The 19037-nt window shown below is 39.0% G+C and overlaps 1 long non-coding RNA gene across 10 annotated transcripts in view; it reads left to right on the forward strand.

Moving 5' to 3' along the window:
- Window positions 1–1243: 1243 nt before the first annotated feature.
- LOC137625816 (uncharacterized) overlaps window positions 1244–19037 on the forward strand; it is a 44860-nt gene continuing 27066 nt past the window's right edge. For all 10 annotated transcript variants that reach the window (XR_011040910.1, XR_011040911.1, XR_011040916.1 and 7 more), the window contains exons 1-3: window positions 1244–1294; window positions 16806–16905; window positions 17086–17365. This is a non-coding gene — a long non-coding RNA (uncharacterized lncRNA). The remainder of the gene's footprint in view (window positions 1295–16805; window positions 16906–17085; window positions 17366–19037) is intronic.

The raw sequence follows: 19037 nt of genomic DNA on the forward strand, positions 1-19037 counted from the left end.
CCTAAAAACGAATCCTTGACATAGCAAGCCGAATATTCATAGAGTCTCGTGGACATATTACCATTTAAAGATTCGGGGCTTAAAAATTTTGCAATTGCTATGTCGCAATTGGATATACAGGAGGGAGTTCAAATAGACTTGAAAAAATTAAGATATTATGACTTTCGAGAGGAAATTCGAAAGACTGGAGATGTTAAGATTTTCAAATGGAAACTGAAGACTTTCCTCTTTTCTAAATTCTTCGATTATGTGGATTTGAGAATAAACGAGCAAGATGCGGTGTGAAATGTTGAATGCCTTAGAATGCATACGATAAAAGGACTGTGGAGGTCCTGTAGAAAGTAGGGTTCCCATGCAGTATAGGACCAGAAAACCAACCTTTAAAGTAAGTATAGGGTTCAATCGTGTAGAGACTAGAGTTCCCATGCAGTATAGGACCAGAAAACCAACCTTTAAAGTAAGTATAGGGTTCAATCGTGTAAGTTTGTGGCATATTTCAGAAATTCTAAATTGATTACATTTTGGGTCACGCTCGAAAAAAAATTCGAATAATGTTACCACAATTGTTTTTTCATGATTTTTAATTCTATGCTGTGTATGTGTTGGTGAAACAGTTTCTTCACCAATTACTTTGCAAAGATCTGTCAATTTTGATGATTCGTTGTTCTGCAGAGTCCAAAAATTTGTGATCAAAATTTCCCTACCATGTCGCAATAACTTATATATCCCTTATAGTAAAATACTATTTCAATCTCGGTGGTGATAATAATGGTCTTTAACATATAATTTCTGATCAGAAACGATTGCATTCCAAGGATATACCGTGGGTAGAATATTTCATCAATATATAAAATAAGATTTTAATCTAAATTATGCATAAAACCACTTTTACCGACCATTTTGCTAAACTATGTGGTCCAAACAACCATCTAAGTACAGCGGTATCATACCCAAACGGTAACTAATGTTTAAGCGTGAAATTTCCTTTGAAAATATAACTCAAAAAAACAGTAATTGGACCATAACAATTAGTAGGCTAATTCGTTATTATTTACAAAAACAAAATAAAACATCTAGATATATCAAAATTTTTATCGTAACTAAGTAATAACAACAAAAATTACCTAAATCTCTTAAAGAGCCTCTTTGCCCCGATTTCAGCATTACCAGTAGTTAGGCAATTTTAGGACTTCTGCTTGCCAAATTCAAGTTGACAACTGGTGAAGCGTTTCCCCAAGCAAGCAGAGGAGTCGATTCCCCCTGAAGGTACGCAGGGAATATTGGTGTCTTATCTGTAAGTATAAGGAAATTGATTTCCGATATTGTCTGATGTGGCGGACTGTCTTTTATCGTTGTGTCGTTATCCTTAAGCGTTCGTTCGTCTAGTAAATTTGTCCAAATTGTGTCTTTTATACCACGATCTATTTAAAGATTAGTTACGGCTTTGTTGGAATGTAATCATCATCATCTCTTACCCATATTGACACGAAGACCTCGGTTAGATTCCGCCAGTCGTCTGTATCTTGAAGTTTTAAATCTCAACTGCTTCATTCATCGCCTCCTACTTCAGGCTTCATAGTCCTCAGCCACGTAGACCTGGGTATTCCAACTCTTCTAGTGCCATGTGGTACCCCGTTGAAAGTTTGGTGATCTAATCTCTCGCTATGATCTCATCCACATATGACATTTGAGTAATATCTCTTATTGTTTCATTTCTAATCCTGTCCTGCCATTTTACTCGCAATATTCTTCTGAGGGCTTTGTTCTCAATTCTGCAAAATCTTTTGGATATGAATGAAATCAGTGTTCTTAAAATTTCATATTGTTTTCAGTCGATTGTGGAAGCTGCTCAGCATGAATAGCTTGTTAACTGAATCCCAAGTCCTCCGTAAATTTGCTTTTGTATTATTAATCTACTCATTTCTAGTGTTCGTAGGCAAGCTGTGTAATTAAGAACACTGTTTCGAGCTTTTACGTCGATGCTATAATTGTTGATTTGTTATGGTATTTACCCTTACTCTAATTCTGATAAATTTGTTTCTTTATAACTACATTTTGAACATGATCCTGTTCTTAACAGGAATGATCAGAACATTTTAGATTATTGCATGGAACTGTTATATTCAAAATTACAGTCAGTAGTTAATGTAGTTAACTATTATTCTGTTTATTACACCTTTTCGTTGGTCGGAATGTTAAACTAAAGGGTTGAATAGAAATATTTTACAGAGTTTTTTAATTTCCAGTGGCTTGTGCAACTGAATATGTATTGGCTATAATTCTGCTAATTTTATACCAATGTGCAGTAGACAAGATATTTTAATGAGTTCTGAAATATTCAGTGGCTTGTTCAATTGATGTAAGAGTAATCCCATAATTATACCAATTTTATACAAAATTAGTTTATTCATTTATTGAAGTGTATACATTATGGTAAAGGTTTCCGTAACCAACAGTAAATAGAAGACTTTGTTTATTGTGAACAAAATCCAATTATGAGTGGAAATTGGAGCGTTGAAGGTACGAATTGCTGAAGTTTATTTAATTGAATCTAATTTAGGACAAAGAAGTGTTAGTTATTTGCCTGGGTGTAATGCGATAGAATTTTAATAAAATTCCATTGGTGCCATGTGACGCTTACTGCTGTTGTATAAGGATTAATGAAGCTGGTTGTATGGATTGTGATGAAGCTGGTTGTATGGATTGTGATGAAGCTGGTTGTATGGATTGTGATGAAGCTGGATGTATGGATTGTAACGAAGCCAGTTATATGGATTGTAATGTGACAATCTTTGAATGCAGTTGCATGGGGGTGCTGTGATAAGCTTTTAGCATAGTAGCACGTGGAAATGTTACAATATTTCAATATTGAAAAATGGGGTGGTATTGATGGGCTTTAATTCACTATAATGAGGTGAAATGTGAAGATATTTGAAATTAGTTGCAAGAAGAGTAATGTTAGAAGATTTGCAATTTCACCAATATGAAACTTTGATACAATTGCACGGGTATTAAATGTATATGCAGTTGCACGGGGTGAAGGATGTGAATTATTCTGATGCTTGGGTGTAATGTGAAAATCGTAACGTGATTGGCCGGTGTTCTGCAACATTAATGTTGCATTGTGTAATTGTAAAAAAAATTTCCATGATTACAGATGTATACTGTTAAAAATATGCATTAAAAATGGTGCAAATTCTGGAATAAATGTTGCCAGGCATTTGCCGTTTTGAAAACTGATATATTGACGCAAAGGAGTGATATTACGGTCACCAACCCGTAATAGATAACAAAATAGAGTAATAATTGCTGTCGCCTGTATTTTACTGTAATTCGGCTGAGAACAGTATATTTCTACGGAGGATTTCCAATTAAAGTTACGGTTTTTCAAACAGTGTATCTTGTGTGAATCGGGATAATCTTAACAGTTCAATAGGTAGTTTAGAGAATGGTGCGTATTTTATAATTTGATCTATTTTAACTCTGTAGCGTGAGGTATAGTGTAAATAGATTTTAGGGTGATAGGCAACAAACTGAAATCGTACACGCAATGCATGTGGAGTAAATGTGCCTCATCTTTTTAATGCATTTGCAGGGTGTGTAACTTTACTTTAATGGAGTTCTTTAAATTGATTGAGGTTTTTTGGCATCTTGACAATGGGATTCTTTAGAGCAGATGTGTGTTGTAAAAGACAATACTTTAATACAGGTACGTTGAATGTTGGGCGACAATAATTTACCATTATATATGTTTAACAATTTTTTTTTTAATGCAGGGATAAGGTAAAATTACATTTAAGTTACACGGTGTAATTTAACCTGCCTAATACAATTTAATTAACGCAGGAGTAAGGTAACTCTTTGACAGTTTTAATATCTTCAACAGTTTGATTAATGCTGGGATAATTTAAGATTAATTTTAAGTTACACTGGGTGTAGTTTAACCACTCGACTCAATTTAATCAATGCAGGAGTAAGGTAACGCATATGTAACAGTTGCATAGTGTAATGCAACATGTTTAATACCGGTGAATTCTATTAGATGGATAGTGTTCATTTTTTTTTTTTAGTTTGCCTTTAGTGTGCTGCTAAAATTGCTTCAATATGAGGTCCTGCAGAAATTACCAATCCACTGCATGGGACACGCCAATAAACTCCAATTTAAGGACGTTTCAGGAATTGTAGTACAGAAATTAATTAAACACCGTTTATAGTTCCATGAAGTGAATCTAAAAAAAAAGTAACTCGCTTGCCTGGGATGTGATATAATTATTTGATGGCGTCGGCTAGTGAGATATTACAGAAATATATATCACGGTGGCATTGTATATTGTTAAAAAAAAGGCATTGCCGCCTAGGATGTTTTAAAAGAATCCTTTGTTGATTGATTTGAGGTTGTCATAAGAATCCTTAATTGAACTTGCTTGGCGGGTATAATGTTACTATATCTTTAATAAATTTCACAACAGTATAAATTAAAGGTGAAATAAGTGATAATGTTTATGAAAACTCTTCTTAAAGCGCTTTTAGGGAATAATAAAAAATGCATTTTTTTTTCTCGTTTCATAAGTTGTATTGTAACATTTTCTTTGCAGCTGCACGAGCTGTAATATTGTATTTAATACAGTTCGATAGTGAAGGTCGGTAGTTTGCGATGTAGTTCCATAGATTGTAATAAAGTCTCGAAAAGTTGATGGTTAGGGGTTATACGCACTAAGAAGTTGGATGGTATGTAATTTGACAATATTTTACTGTTACTGCATTGGCTGTTATTTGACACTTTTAAGTGTATTAGCTTGTGGACTGTGACAAATATTTCTAAAGCAGTCCTCGGGGCTCGTGTGATTATCTCTTAATGCTGTAGCCTAATTTTTGTTTCAAAGAATATCAATACTATTGCTCATCATGTTGTTGTTGTTGTTGTAAGCCAAGCTATAACCCCAGTTGGAAAAGCAAGATGCTCCAAGCCTAAGGGCTCCAACAGGGAAAAAATATCTTTCATATATAAACTCTATAAAAAAAGAATACATTAACAGTGTGCCCGAGTGTAACCTTAAGCACTAGTGCGTAATAAAACTGAGAAGGCCCCAATCCCGGTTTATTTTTGTCCTTCCTCTACAATCTTTAATAAATTTGCATTGTCTGCAGTGTGACTGATTGAATACAGTTGCATTAAAAGGGTTACAAGTGGTTTAATGACTTTTCTTTTTGGTGCAATTGTATGATATTTAATAAAACCCTGTAAACGTTGGCAACGTGGGATGCAATTTCCAATTTTTTAATACAATTGTCTGGTGTATGTGACCATCTACTGTTACAGTATAATGTGGGTTGTGATACTATTTTAAAACTGTTCCATGTGGGGGAGGGGATAAATGAGAATCGTATAATGCAGTTGCTGCATAGATGGTGTTTAGAATATTTTGATGCGGCTGTTTGCAGTGTCATGTAGGAATTCTTTGATGTGATTTTTAGTTATATAATTTTATAGTTTTTATTAGTTTCTTTGGGAATGATGTGAATATTTTACTAAAATATCATGGAGTTTAATGTGTATTTTAGCGCATTGAAATCTTATTACTGTACAACCTTTGGATTTAGTTATATGGGCGGTAATATGATAATCATTAAGCCCAGTTGACTGGGAGCTTAAAGTGACTATATTTTAATGTCTTTTCCCTAGTATAATTTGAATGGTATGTGACAACATATTAAAGTAGTTCCCTAGGCGATAATGTGAATATTTCTCAATGCAGTTACTGCATAGACAAAGCAGAGTACGTGAATGCAATTTCCTGGAGATTGAAATGAGAGAATTTTAATACCGTTGTCTTGGTGTTTGTTGTAATTATATATGCGTTTCCTTGGGTATTGAGGGAATATTCTAATTAAATGGGATAATGTGAATATATAAACAAATTTATTTTTTTCAATGTGACTTGACTTTTGATATAGTTACATGGGAGTAATTCGATGATCTATTTGCCCTGTTGCAAGAGTTATAGAATAACCATTTCAATGCTGTTTAAAGGTTCAAGTTTCTGGGGCAAGGGACAGTGACATTGCCCTATCGAGGAGGACAATGCCTAAGAGATAGACCATATAAACATATGATCAACGCCCAAGCATCCTCTCCACCCAAGCTAGGACCAAGGAGGACAGGACAATGGCTGCTGATGACTCGGCAGATAAACCTATTGGCTCTCCCCCATCCTTAGCTCACAATGATGGTGAGATTGGAGCGTCCAAAGAAACAGGAGTTAGAGCGCGACTCGAACCCCAGTCTGGCGTTTACCAGTCAGGGACGTTACCACATCGGCCACCTCAATCCAATTAAGAATCTTTTGAAATGGTTGCATGAGGCGTTATGGTGAATCCTTATTGCATGTGAATGTAATTAACTTTAAAATTTATTGTCTTAAAAAATTATGCAATGCAGTTGCATGATTAAATTTTCCTGGGATAAAGAAAACTTATAATATAGTCCATAACGTATAACATGAGCATTTTTTTCCAAAATAACAGTAGTATGGGTTGTAATGTAAAAGGGCTTACATGCTGTTCCAATGGATACTGCAAAAAAGAAAAGAAAAATCTTTTATGCATCTATATGAGGTATCATAAGGAAAGCTTTTAATGCAGTTGTATCAGTGTGTGCTACTAAAATTCAGTTTAATACAGTTTTATGTTACGAAAAACTTTTTAACTTTGTTCCATGGGGTGTATTATAAAACTATAAATCATAGGTGTGAAAAGCAAAGTAAAGGTCTTTTATTGTATATGTACAGAGCGATTTATTACAATCTTGCAATACGTTGTATAAGAGTAATCTGGAAAGCTTTTAACTCTTGCATGAAGTGTAGTGATAAAATTTAAACTGATTTATGGGTTGTAATATAGCTATCTTCCAATGAAGTTTCATTTTATTTACTCTGTCTTTTAGCTTAGTGATCAGAAAACTTTAAACCTAATTATAGGACATACTACAATGTGGCAATCGGTTAATATTTGTGGCAACCATTTCACATAATTTTGTGATTAATGTAACAAAATTTAACTTTTAATCCAGTTGCATGGGGGTGTGATATAAAAAGTATTAAGGTCATTAACTGTAAATGCGATCTGAAAGTCTTTTAATTAAGTTTCATGGGAAGTAATGAGAAAATAATTTACCCAGCTTCTTGAGTTTATATTTCAAGCAAGGTGAATGGGTGCTGTGATGATTTAATAAAGCACTTGCATGCGAGTGTGAAGTGATAATAGGCTAATGCAGCTTGATGGGGAGTGGTGAAACGAGAAATGTTTTTTAGGTGATGATAGATGATAGCAGAGATGGAGAATTAAGATCACAATTCATAGGTTATTTTATTCTATATAGGAACTCTGTACAGGGGTATTCTGCAAGGCTGTCAATTCGTCCCAAGAAAAGAACGGGAGTATTGGTGCGAATCCAAGAAGTGCAAGCGGCGTGGCCTAAAGTTTAACAGACATTATTCACGAAGTGCCCAATATTCATGAAGTAAAATATATTCAACATACAGTGAACTATCAACTAAAATAGTGACATTTATCAAGTAGTAATGTGCAAAGAAAATAAAGCGAAATTTTAAAGTATAAAGGTGTGGGGCGAGTTACATAAGTGACACTTGTGGGCTTTCAAGCTTTGTATTTAGGCCTGTTTAATCATGGAGACTGTAATAGGATTTGTAGGGAACTGACGACTTTAACGTGTTGGGGAAAGTAACTACGGAGATTAAAGTTTGTTACTTGGATATAGGAAAAGAAAATGGTTCCAATGAAACATTTGATAGTGAAAGACAGATCTCTTACTTATGTTAACGCAAGCCTCCTATGACAATCCTAGTCTTGTCCCATCGATTGGATTCTTTGGAATTTGGATGTCTGGTCCTGGAGGCAGACTTGTTGGTTCACATTCAATCTGGCCAGGGGTGGGAGTTGACTTAATTGCAGTACTGCACCTGACCAGCTCTGCCGGTGGACGGTGGCTTGGCGGTCACTGTTGTGAGTCTGTTCTTGCTAACATTCCATAAACGCCTAAGGATTATCGGGCCCGGGGCCGCTATGGTTTTTTTTGGTTTTAATCAAACTTTATCTTATTTGAAAATATATTTTCTACATTAAATTTGTGTTTTCAACGAATATGACCATATCTGTCGCAAATAATCAGATTTTTGGGCTCGGGCCATGTCGTCCTGATGGAAGTTCCTAATAGGTAGCTTCCTAGGGTATATTTGACTACAGTGATATTCCCAGAGAATTTTACCTTATGGTATCCAGAATTCTAACTCCTGGTGCGAATATCCCTAAATAATCTCACAGGGATATCGCATAATATCAGAGGACGTATTCTTGACACGTCGCATAGCTATCTTCACCCCTAACAGTATCAACACTTCGAGGGGTTATAGTGACAAGAATCTGAAACAAGAATGAAAAGAGAGCCGCTCATAAGGCATCTCTCCTATTCCGTTTCCAGTGTGTATCTGATGAAGGCGGTAGCGCCCTCTTTATTCCTATTCGTGTAGCTCTACTACTCGGTGTTTTCCCTTGTGTTCTCTCGTTATTTTGGATTTTATTCAACATTTTGATGACTTCTCCGGCCTCTTCTGCCTCTGGAAAGTTCAGTATTATCTTTACTATGTATAAATGTAAGCTCTTGTCGTTTTGAATTAAATCAAAAGTGATATTAACGTAAACGAGCTGTTGCCTACCGGAGGCATCCTGGATGCTATCGCTCGCTATTTATGGGTCATTTAGTTAGCTAGAGCGACGTTCCCGGTTTGTTATGCTTGAATAATCTAGGTATTTAGTGCCTCTAGGAATGCTTATATAATGCCGTTAGTTTTTAGTTCGGTGATTTAGGTAACCGATCTTGCCCTTCGCGAGGCTTAGTAGCCTAGTAGTCTGGCCCTAGTACTTTCATGCATGATATAAGTTTTTCCGAGTGTTATATTATTGAAGCTATAGGCAAATATTTTATACATGTAAGATATTGTTGAATGTTCTTTCCAAGATTGTATACGAGAGAGTTTCGGTGAATTGGGTAATTGATTCTCACCGCACCTAGGCTAGTAACCTAGGTACAGTAGTATACTTTCGCACATCCCCGATTGTTCTTTTCTCCTCCGGAGGCTAAGTTCAATCCCTCTCTCCCTCTGAGTAAGCCTTAGGCTTAATCCTAGCGGTTCTATCTGTATAATAATTCAGGTATAACTATACTAGGATATGTCTGTCCTGACCTGATAACCAGAGTGACTGGTTTTTTGGGTTAGGGAAGAACATCAGAGTTTCTAGTCTGTGGTCTGCTTCTTCCTAGCATAGAGAACGAGTCTCCTTTGCTAGGTTAGGGGCGGATACAGGAAGATTTGCTTCCCTAGTCCACGTCTGAAAGATTCTGTTTGAGATGATTCCTTCCTCTAGTGGTCTAGCAGACTGTCCTGTGTTGTTTTTCTCTGGCTGGAGAATGAGTTTTCTCCGTTGCCCGGCGAAATAACTTCACCCAACTTTGTTCTGGTTGGGAGGAGGATAGCAAGTATTGCCAGTCTTCCTCCCTAATAGACAACTCTAGGTTAGGATGAGCTTCCCTAACTGCTGAGTGTGTCTCTTGCTAGAACGAAGTTTATGTGACCCTTATCCCTTCCCCACCTCTTTCTTTTATTATCTTTTGGCCGCAGTCCTACTTCCGTACCTAGTGTAGGTTAGGATGGAGGACTGGCTCAGCTCTCTGCCGGCTGGCAATTACGTGTCGGCCGGCAGAGACCCCTTGTTCTTTGCAGAGTGAACCTCAGACCTCCCTTGGTCTCCCTTCCATGTCTGCCGGTACAGTCCGGCAGGCTATGGATTCTTTGGAAGCCTGAATGCTACATTCTCCCCTTCCATAAGTTCACTCTTTCTGGATGGAAGGTTGTATGGCAATGCCGCCTTATAACCTTACATCCATACTGTTTCTCTTACTAGTGTTTTGTACCCTTACCCCGGCTGCCGGCTGGCAGTTGGAGGTTCTCTGGTTCTTAGCCACTGTCGGCAGACATAGGTATTGCTACCTTTGCCTGCCAGCAGTGGAAACACAGCCCGAAATCTGCTGGCCACTACGATTAGCGGCCGGCAGCTGGATGTTAGTGTTTTCAGCTGCCGGCCGGCACACATTTGCGAACCAGTGACCTGCCGACTATTAGTTAAAGGTAGTATATCTTTGAACTATATGGGGATAAATGCCGGCCGGCACAGCAGCATGCGATGTACAGTAGTTACTATATTTGTAGTGTAGTACATACTGCATTAATAGACTACAGTACAGAGTTTGTTGTAACACTAAAGTTCTTCCAACATACTTATTGTTATCTTGTACAGCCTTTTGTTGAGACCGTACAATATATAGAAAGTGAGTTCTTTCTGTATTCATTCTATCCCGTATATTAAAACTTTATTTCAAGGTGTGAGCTACACCTTAAATTTCCGTTTAGGAAATTACATAATGTATTCTAGAATAGAATTAACCTTAGTTTTAGTATTTTGGGAGGTTACAGCAATTGACTGGGCAGGAAATACAAGTATGTGCCTTTCCTTCTTTCTTTTATAGCTTTACTGTGTAAGCTATATGCTTCAATATAAGTGAAAAGCCTTCACTTGATACTCATGGATTTTTCTCCTCTTTACAGGAGGACCATCCGAAGTGCGGGAGTGTATTCTTCAATGTCCGCAGTAAGAACTTCTGTGGACATCAGTTTTGCAGGAGGCATGCAGCATGCGCAGCCTCCAGAGGTGATCTTCGGTATTGGGACCCTCAGGTTTGTACTGTATGTTCTAATCTGATTACCGAGGCTTTTGACAACCCTAAGTCGAAGGAGTCAAGGGATGCTGCCAGGGAAAGGTTACAAACCTGGGTGAGGGGTTTTCAGAAAAACACCTCAGGCCCCTACCTTCCAAATGAGAAGATGAGGGCATACTTTCTCCCTAAAGCATTGGCTGATGCAGTCATTCCTCAGCCTCAGGTAGAGATACCAACTGCCCAGAATCCGGTAGGTTCTGAAGTCTCGGCTGCCCTTCAAGACGTCCAATTGGACGATAAGATGTCGGAGGTGTCGGATTCTACAGAGAAAGACCTTCTAGGAGAAGGTCAGGAGGAGGATCTGTCTCGGGCTCCTCAAGTAGAAGAGGAAGAAATCGACGAGGTGTCGGTTACATCGGTTCCGGACCCAGAACCTGTTCCCTCTACATCGTCTGCTATCCCAGATGAACTGGGAAGGACTCTTTCTTCTATTGTTGAGATGATCCAACAAATTCAAAGAAAGAATGATGAGAAGGAAGCTGCAATGAAACTGGAGATACGTAGACTTGCAGCATCACGTGGGCCCCAGAAGCGACTCAATGTGAAGGATCTTCCTTTGTACTCGGACACCAATCCTTGGAGGTATGCCGAATACATGCCAATGACAACCGGGAAGATCGTGATATCAGAAAAGTTGAGAGCAATTCCCCTGGAAGATTGTGATATCAGAAAAGTTGAGAGCAATTCCCCTGGAAGAAGTGGAATTTTGGACCAAAAAAGATTCTTATCCGGACTGCTATGTCCGTCTTAGGAAGGAGCCAGCCTCAAAGGAGGAGACGGAGCCGAAGGAGGTCATAGTCCTTGCCCATAGTAAAGCACAGGCGTTACTAGCGGGCTCCATGAAAGAAAGGGGCTTCACGAACTCAAAGGTGCCAGCCTTGAGTAAGAAGCTTCCCTCCTTTGTGGCCTCTCCAACCAGAGCCTTTCCCTTCATGGAAAAGGGATATAAGGCAGCCTTAAAGGCGGCGGAGGCAGGGAAACCATGCCCCTCCTTGGAGGAGTGCAAGCCGTTATCTCTGACCTTGCCCTTGGACCAAGAAGACTGGAAAGACTTCCACCTTACCTTCTCAGTCGGGAAGCTGGAAGCTGATACAGTATTGCTGAACGTCAGTTTAGTGAGGAACTTCCAAAACTGCCGGATGTTCTCTTGCGCAGAGAGCAAGAGATGAAGGAAAGACTTGCGGCATCGATGTCGTTGCAAACGACATTAGAAACGATGGCAAGTGACCCCGAGAACCAGGACATGTTCATGGTAGTGGCCAAAACCCATCTGGCTACAGTTACGAAGGATCTCTATAGCTTTATTAAAGCTAGGAGAACCTGTAGAGAGTTCGTGTTCGCCTCAGCTGTGGTGAGGCAGGAACCGAGGAGACTGATATCCTCTCGTATCTGGGGTAAAGACCTCTTTCCCAATGAAGTGGTTAAAGAGGTAGTAGACAAGGCCGCCACAGAGAATAGGAACCTTCTCAAAAAGTGGGGCTTAGATCTTAAGAGAAAGTCTTCTCCAGATGAGGGTCCCCAACCCAAGAAGAAGACAGAAAGGCCTAGGCCATCCTCTCGGCCGGCTAAACCCTACCGACAGCAACAACAACAACTTCCTGTGACTGCGGTGCCTCAGATAGTGGCACAACCTCCAACCACGTACCAGCTGGTACCTCAACAAGTGGCGACACAGTCGCCAGTTTTTAACCCAGCCTTCGAAAGGCAGACTTCTTCCTTTCGTTCGAAAGCTAGAGGAACAGCCAGAGGTTCTTCTAGACGCCCTTCAAGAGGAAGGGGATCCAGGGGAGGATGCGGTCAAGGAGGCAAGGCCTTGGGTCCACAACAGCAGAAGTGAGAAACTTCCAGTAGGAGGGAGACTACAGCTATTTAGGGATCGCTGGACCTTCGATCCCTGGGCCCACAGCCTAATAAAGAATGGACTAGGTTGGAGCTGGAGCAGTCCTCCACCTCAATTTCCTCAATTCTTCCAAGACTCAACCCCCGCTCTGGAAGAATATGTCCGAGAGCTCTTAGACAAAAGAGTAATCCGGAAAGTTAAGTCCATCAAATTCCAAGGAAGGCTGTTTTGTGTTCCAAAGAAGGACTCAGAAAAACTCAGTCATTCTAGACTTGTCGTCATTCAACAAGTTCATAGTGAACTACAAGTTCAGAATGCTCACACTTCAACACATAAGAACCCTACTGCCCAAAAGGGCATATGCCGTTTCTATAGACTTGTCTGACGCTTATTGGCACGTTCCAATTAATCGTCGCCTCTCCTCCTACCTAGGCTTCAAGTTACATAGAAAACATTACCCCTTCAGAGCCATGCCTTTTGGGCTAAACATAGCCCCAAGGATTTTCACGAAGCTCGCGAACGCAGCCGTCCATCAATTACGCCTAAAGGGGGTCCAAGTAGTAGCCCACTTGGACGACTGGCTGGTGTGGGCAGCATCCAGGACAGAATGCATGCAAGCTTCCAAGATAGTGATCCAGTTCCTTGAACATCTGGGATTGAAGATCAACATCAAAAAGTCTCGACTTTCTCCAGCTCAAAAATTTCAGTGGTTGGGCATCCACTGGAATTTGGAGTCACATCGACTTTCCATTCCTGGGAAGAAGAGGAAAGAAATAGCAGGATCTGTCAAGAGACTATTGAAATTCAAACGGATATCAAGATGCGAACAGGAGAGAGTGCTGGGCTCTCTACAGTTTGCTTCGATAACAGACCCAGTGCTAAGAGCACAGCTAAAGGATGCAACAGGAGTCTGGAGAAAATACGCATCAAGCGCGCGAAGAGATCTAATAAGACCTCTACCGACTCGACTGCGAACGCTTCTCAATCCGTGGTCCAATGCCAAGCAGTTGAAGAGATCAATACTTCTTCAACCTCCTCCCCCGTCAGTAATTATCCACACAGACGCCTCAAAGGAAGGCTGAGGAGGTCACTCTCAGCAGAAGAGAGTCCAAGGAGCTTGGTCCAATCTTTTCAAGTCATTTCACATCAACTTTCTAGAAGCCATGGCAGTACTTCTGACACTAAAGAAAGTATCTCCTCGCCACTCGACCCGCATAAGACTGGTTCTAGACAGCGAGGTGATAGTGAGATGCCTGAATCGACAAGGGTCGAGGTCACCTCAAATCAACCAAGTGATGTTGGCCATATTCCGTTTGGTGGAATGGAAGAAATGGGACCTGTCAGCAGTTCACATACAAGGGTTCCGCAATGTGACAGCGGACGCTCTCTCCAGGTTTACACCTATAGTCGGTCCCTTGACGCAGGATCGTTCTCCTTCATCTCGAGCCAAGTCCCGGAGCTGCAGATAGACCTCTTTGCGATGAAAGACAACAAGAAAATAGATTGTTACATGTCCCCATACGAGGATCCGCTAGCGGAGGCAGTGGACGCTATGTCCCTAGACTGGAACAGATGGTCCAATATTTATCTGTTCCCTCCGCACAACCTCCTTTTGAAGCTTCTCGATGAGCTGAGATCCTTCAAAGCGAAAGCAGTAATAGTGGCCCACAAGTTACCAAATAGAGTTTGGTTCTCTCTGGCATTGGAACTACGACTAAAATTCGTACCGCTACCGGATCCATCCCTGTCTCAGCGAGTACAGAAGTTGACTGTCTTCTCTTCATCACAGAAAACACGGAACCTACATCTCATGATTTTCTTTCCTTAGCGATGAGAAAAAGATTCGGTGTTAAAAGTCAGTTTAGACTTTTGGAGGAAACCAGAAGACATTATGAGGCTTCAGGGAAGAAACTGATATCCTTTGTCAAGGCGAAGAAACCAAAAGAAATCTTGACAGATTCCTATTTATCATTCTTCATTCACCTTCATGAGCAAGGTTTAGCAGCCAACACAATTCTATTGTTCAAGCCTGCCTTGACAAGTCAGATACCATATGCCTTAAAGGTCGACCTTTCTAACGACGTTCTTAATGAACTACAAAGGCCCATGCTGGGCTTAGCCCTTCAGCGCCTCCAAAGACCCTTTGCATGGTCATTAGATATGATTCTTCATTGTGTATAAATAATGAACAATGAGGAATGTGCTTAGAAGGTTTTGAATTTGAGTCTTATTTCTGTTTGTACTCGCTTTGGGGCCCAGAGTTAGTAAAATAGTGGCCCTCTCTAGAGAGGAAGGCCACGTCCAGTTCTTGGAGGGAGAACTGAATCTATTTTCAGACCCATTGTTTCTTACCAGGAACAAGCTACCCACCATCAGGTGGGGTCCCTAGAGAATCTGCCCTCTGAAGGAAGATGCATCTCTATGTCCAGTGGAGTGCCTAAAGGTCTATCTTCATAGAACTTCAGACTTTATGGGAGAACAGCTGTTCAGAAGAGAAAACCTGGGTTCAAAGTTATCTATAACTAAGGGCGAAAATCACCCGTGTTATTCGCAGAACGGATCCAGACAGTACACCCTTTAGTCATGATCCGAGGAAAGTTGCCTCTTCCATAAAATTTCTTTAATTATATGGACTTTGAACATCCTTGTTTGTACACCGGCTGGTAGTCATCCAAGGTGTTCTTTATGCACTATGCGAAGCAAGTGGAGCAACTTAAGAGGTCTGTGGTAGCAGCAGGTAGAATTCTTTACCCTTCTGTTTTAAATCTGCTAGAAACAGTGTAATTAATTTGGGACGATTAATTAAGAGGGTGCGTGTGTAGTCACTGTATGTTACTACACACTGAGCGATAGGCCACGAAAGTGTCCTTACGAACTGTTTCATGACGTCGGTGAACTATAGCATAATACGGACACTTGTGCCAAGCGTTTCTTACGCTAGTGTAAATAAACAGTATACAGACTACAGTATATCATTATTATTAATAATTCATTTGAAGTGGCAAATCTGTTTCCTAGTAGACTGAACAATATTTTCTGTTGACTGTTTTTCTTTATGCTTTACCGCATATCATCCACATTTTATAAATTTTATAAATGTTGATCTGATGTGTACGTTTATTAAATTTTAATAAACTAGTTCATAGTGAACCCTGCGTCTTATTCGCTCACACTCATTTTATTAGAAATGTACTGAGCATTAAGATTAAAATATGGATATTTTTATCATGGTATGTCTTTTAAGATTGTTCCCTGATTCAAGCAAAAGTCCACTCCCTTTAACTCTTCCTTGGGAAGGGTTGACGTGGTACCCTAACGGGATAGTGGCAGAGAGGCAAAATTTTTTCCTGTGCGGATACAAATGTTATCCAATAGTTAATAAGAGTAGTCACATTGGGGAAGGTGTCACAAATTCATACTGACATTGGTGACTCTTATACGCCAAAGGCGCCTCCGGTCCAGGCAATAGCTCTGCCAAAAACATAGTTAATTTTGAGTTAAAACTTTACTTTATGGCCAGAGCTAAATTTATACAGTATAAGAATTAAATACTCGACTTTCCAGAGGCAGAAGACGCTGGAGATTGCATTATAATCCAAAATAACGAAAGAGCACTGGGAAAAATCAGCGAGCTGACGCGCTACAGAGAAAGGAATAAAGATGGCCGACGATTGTGGCGCCATCTGAGTACTCAAACGGTAACGGAGGAGGAGAATTTTTTAACGTCTCGTCTTTTATTTTGCCACTTTTCCCCTCGCAGCGTAAACGCTATGCGGGGTGCAGATTGCTATGCGGCGTGTCAAGAATACGTCTCCTGATATTATGCGATATCCTAAAAGGAAACTTTAAGGATATTCGCGCCAGGAGTTAGAATTCTGAAGACCTTTAGTTAAATTATCTGGGAATATCACTGTTGTCAAATATACCCTAGGAAGCTACTGAAAGGAACCTTCCATCAGGACGACATGGCCTGAGCCCAAAAATAATTATGACTGATTATCTAGTGGATAAATTTTGATAACTCTTTAGTATGGTAAAGTGAAATCTTTTGAGTATTTAATGAGCAATCCAAATATTTCATTTTATAACTACTGACATGTGACTGATACTTTACAGATCCATGAAGTGTAAACATATGTCTAATATCTTGTGGGGATTATTCAACCCCTTGCATACATGATGCTCATTGGCTTTGAGGAACTTTCTAGCTGCTAAGGTAAGGCATAATGACAACTGACCAGTCATTGCCAATCTTTTGTGCACGTATTTGGATGATTGTATTACTATACAGTACAGTACTATATAGTTAATCTGTTTTTCCCATTCAAGAGACTATTTTATAGAATTTGACCCCTTGCTTAATACATTATTATAGATGAAGTATCTTGTTTTTCAGGATTGAGATACATGATTATTTCTGTTTTTAGGAAATGGTCTCGGAACACAAGAGGACTTTCAATAATTGATCAACGTAAATGCTGCAAATTGTCTATCATACAGGATAAATATAAAATCAGTCTATACTATTTTACACAATATAATGAATACTCGGAAAAATCCTTAGTGTGGAAGTCGTGCAAGATTAAATGAAGTGAAAGTTAATCTATGAAGAGAGCATTGCAGAATTAAAAGATTATTACAGCTGCCATGTGTAGTCGAATGACACAAGTTATGAGGTAAGTTATGTTCAGTTATGATTTGTCTTATTATTGCCAAATTTGTCAGCCATGATAATTTTCTGTTGAAATTAGGATGAATCATCAGTTACATCTTACCTTTTTTCACTATAGAAATATCGCTACTGAGAAAATCATTGAATGGGGAGCACGAATCATTAAAGTTTGGGAATTACTTTAATTTTTTTTAAAGCCATTGGGTGTTAGTTTTACCCTCATGTTATTTTATATGCTTTTGAGTGTTTTGTGATTCTATAATTGTTAAATATTTTGGTCTACTGCCATAAAACGTAGCGTTCTTTAGGGAATGTGAATGAAGGGATAGTAGGCTATACAGTACAGTCCTGCAGCTTGAACAGTTCTTGTCTTTATATATATACAGTAGACAGACATATATATCTATGTATGTTTATTGTATATACTGATGCATGTAATGCCATTCTTGAAATCTCTGGTGCTGTACAAGAATCCCTTGATTGTGGTCAGGAAGTTTGTTTGACTGGCCTTGATTTTAGTAATGCCTTTGACAGTGTTAATCATGAGGCCCTTGTTTTCAAAGTCTTACAACTGGGAGTGGGTGGGTCTTGTCTTGGCATCATTATTGAAATTTAAGTAATGGATCACAGAGTTATTGTTGATGGGCACCAAAGCCAATATAGGAATGTGATATCTGGTGTTCCTCAAGATAGTGTTCTTGGTCTATTACTTTTCATATTATATACACATTGTGATTTGGCCTAGAAAACACTCATTGCGTATGCAGATGATGCTACTCACTTCGCATCAATTCTATCTCCTGAAGGTAGATCTGGGATTTCTGAATCCCTTAGAGATCTAGCTAGAATTGATGCATGGTGCAAATTATGGGCCATGTAGTTGAATCCTAACAAAACATACTTACGATTGTAAGTACAGTACAGTAAGTCGAGGACAGTTGCTCCCTAACATCCAAATCTCAGCATTGATATTTTTTCTTTTAACTGTATAACTCTCTTGAAAGTTTAGGTGTGATATGGACATCAAATTTACTTTTTGAGAAATTCTGAGATCTGAGTCTTCTTCAGTTGCACAAAAAATTGGCTTATTGAGAAAGTCTTTTAAGATTTTCAATTAGCAATATATTCAATTATCAATATATTCTGAAGACTTGTTTTAGATATTTTTTTTTTTTTTTTTTTTTTTTTTTTAGAATAGTTCTATCTGGTTTTCAGCTGCTGACTCTCATCATAATTCGTTGGACAGGAACTGGTAGTCTATTAAATTTCTTATTCCTAATGTAGATATTAATCTCTGGCACAGTCTTTCAATTACAGTAGTTCGTTGTGCAAGATTTTTCATAATTCTGACCATCTTTTTCGTTCTGATCTTCCCGGACAGTACCATCCTGTTCAAAATAGTAGGTATGCAATTAATTCAAATAGTCAGGCTTTCTCCATCATGAGGCTCGATATTAAACAGTATTCTGGAAGTTTTATTTCAGTTGTGACCAAGTTGTGGAATGATCTTCCTAACTGGATCGTTGAATCGGCAGAATTTCAAAAGTTCAAACTTACAGGCTGAAATGAGCATTTTTATATTTTATATATGAAAGATATTTGTTCCGTAACTGAAATATAAACCACGCTATTCACATGGGGTAATTACTTCGGCGTAGCTGAAATGACGAGCCATA

The sequence above is a fragment of the Palaemon carinicauda genome, chromosome 33 (assembly GCF_036898095.1).
Source record: "Palaemon carinicauda isolate YSFRI2023 chromosome 33, ASM3689809v2, whole genome shotgun sequence".
Lineage (NCBI taxonomy): Eukaryota > Metazoa > Arthropoda > Malacostraca > Decapoda > Palaemonidae > Palaemon > Palaemon carinicauda.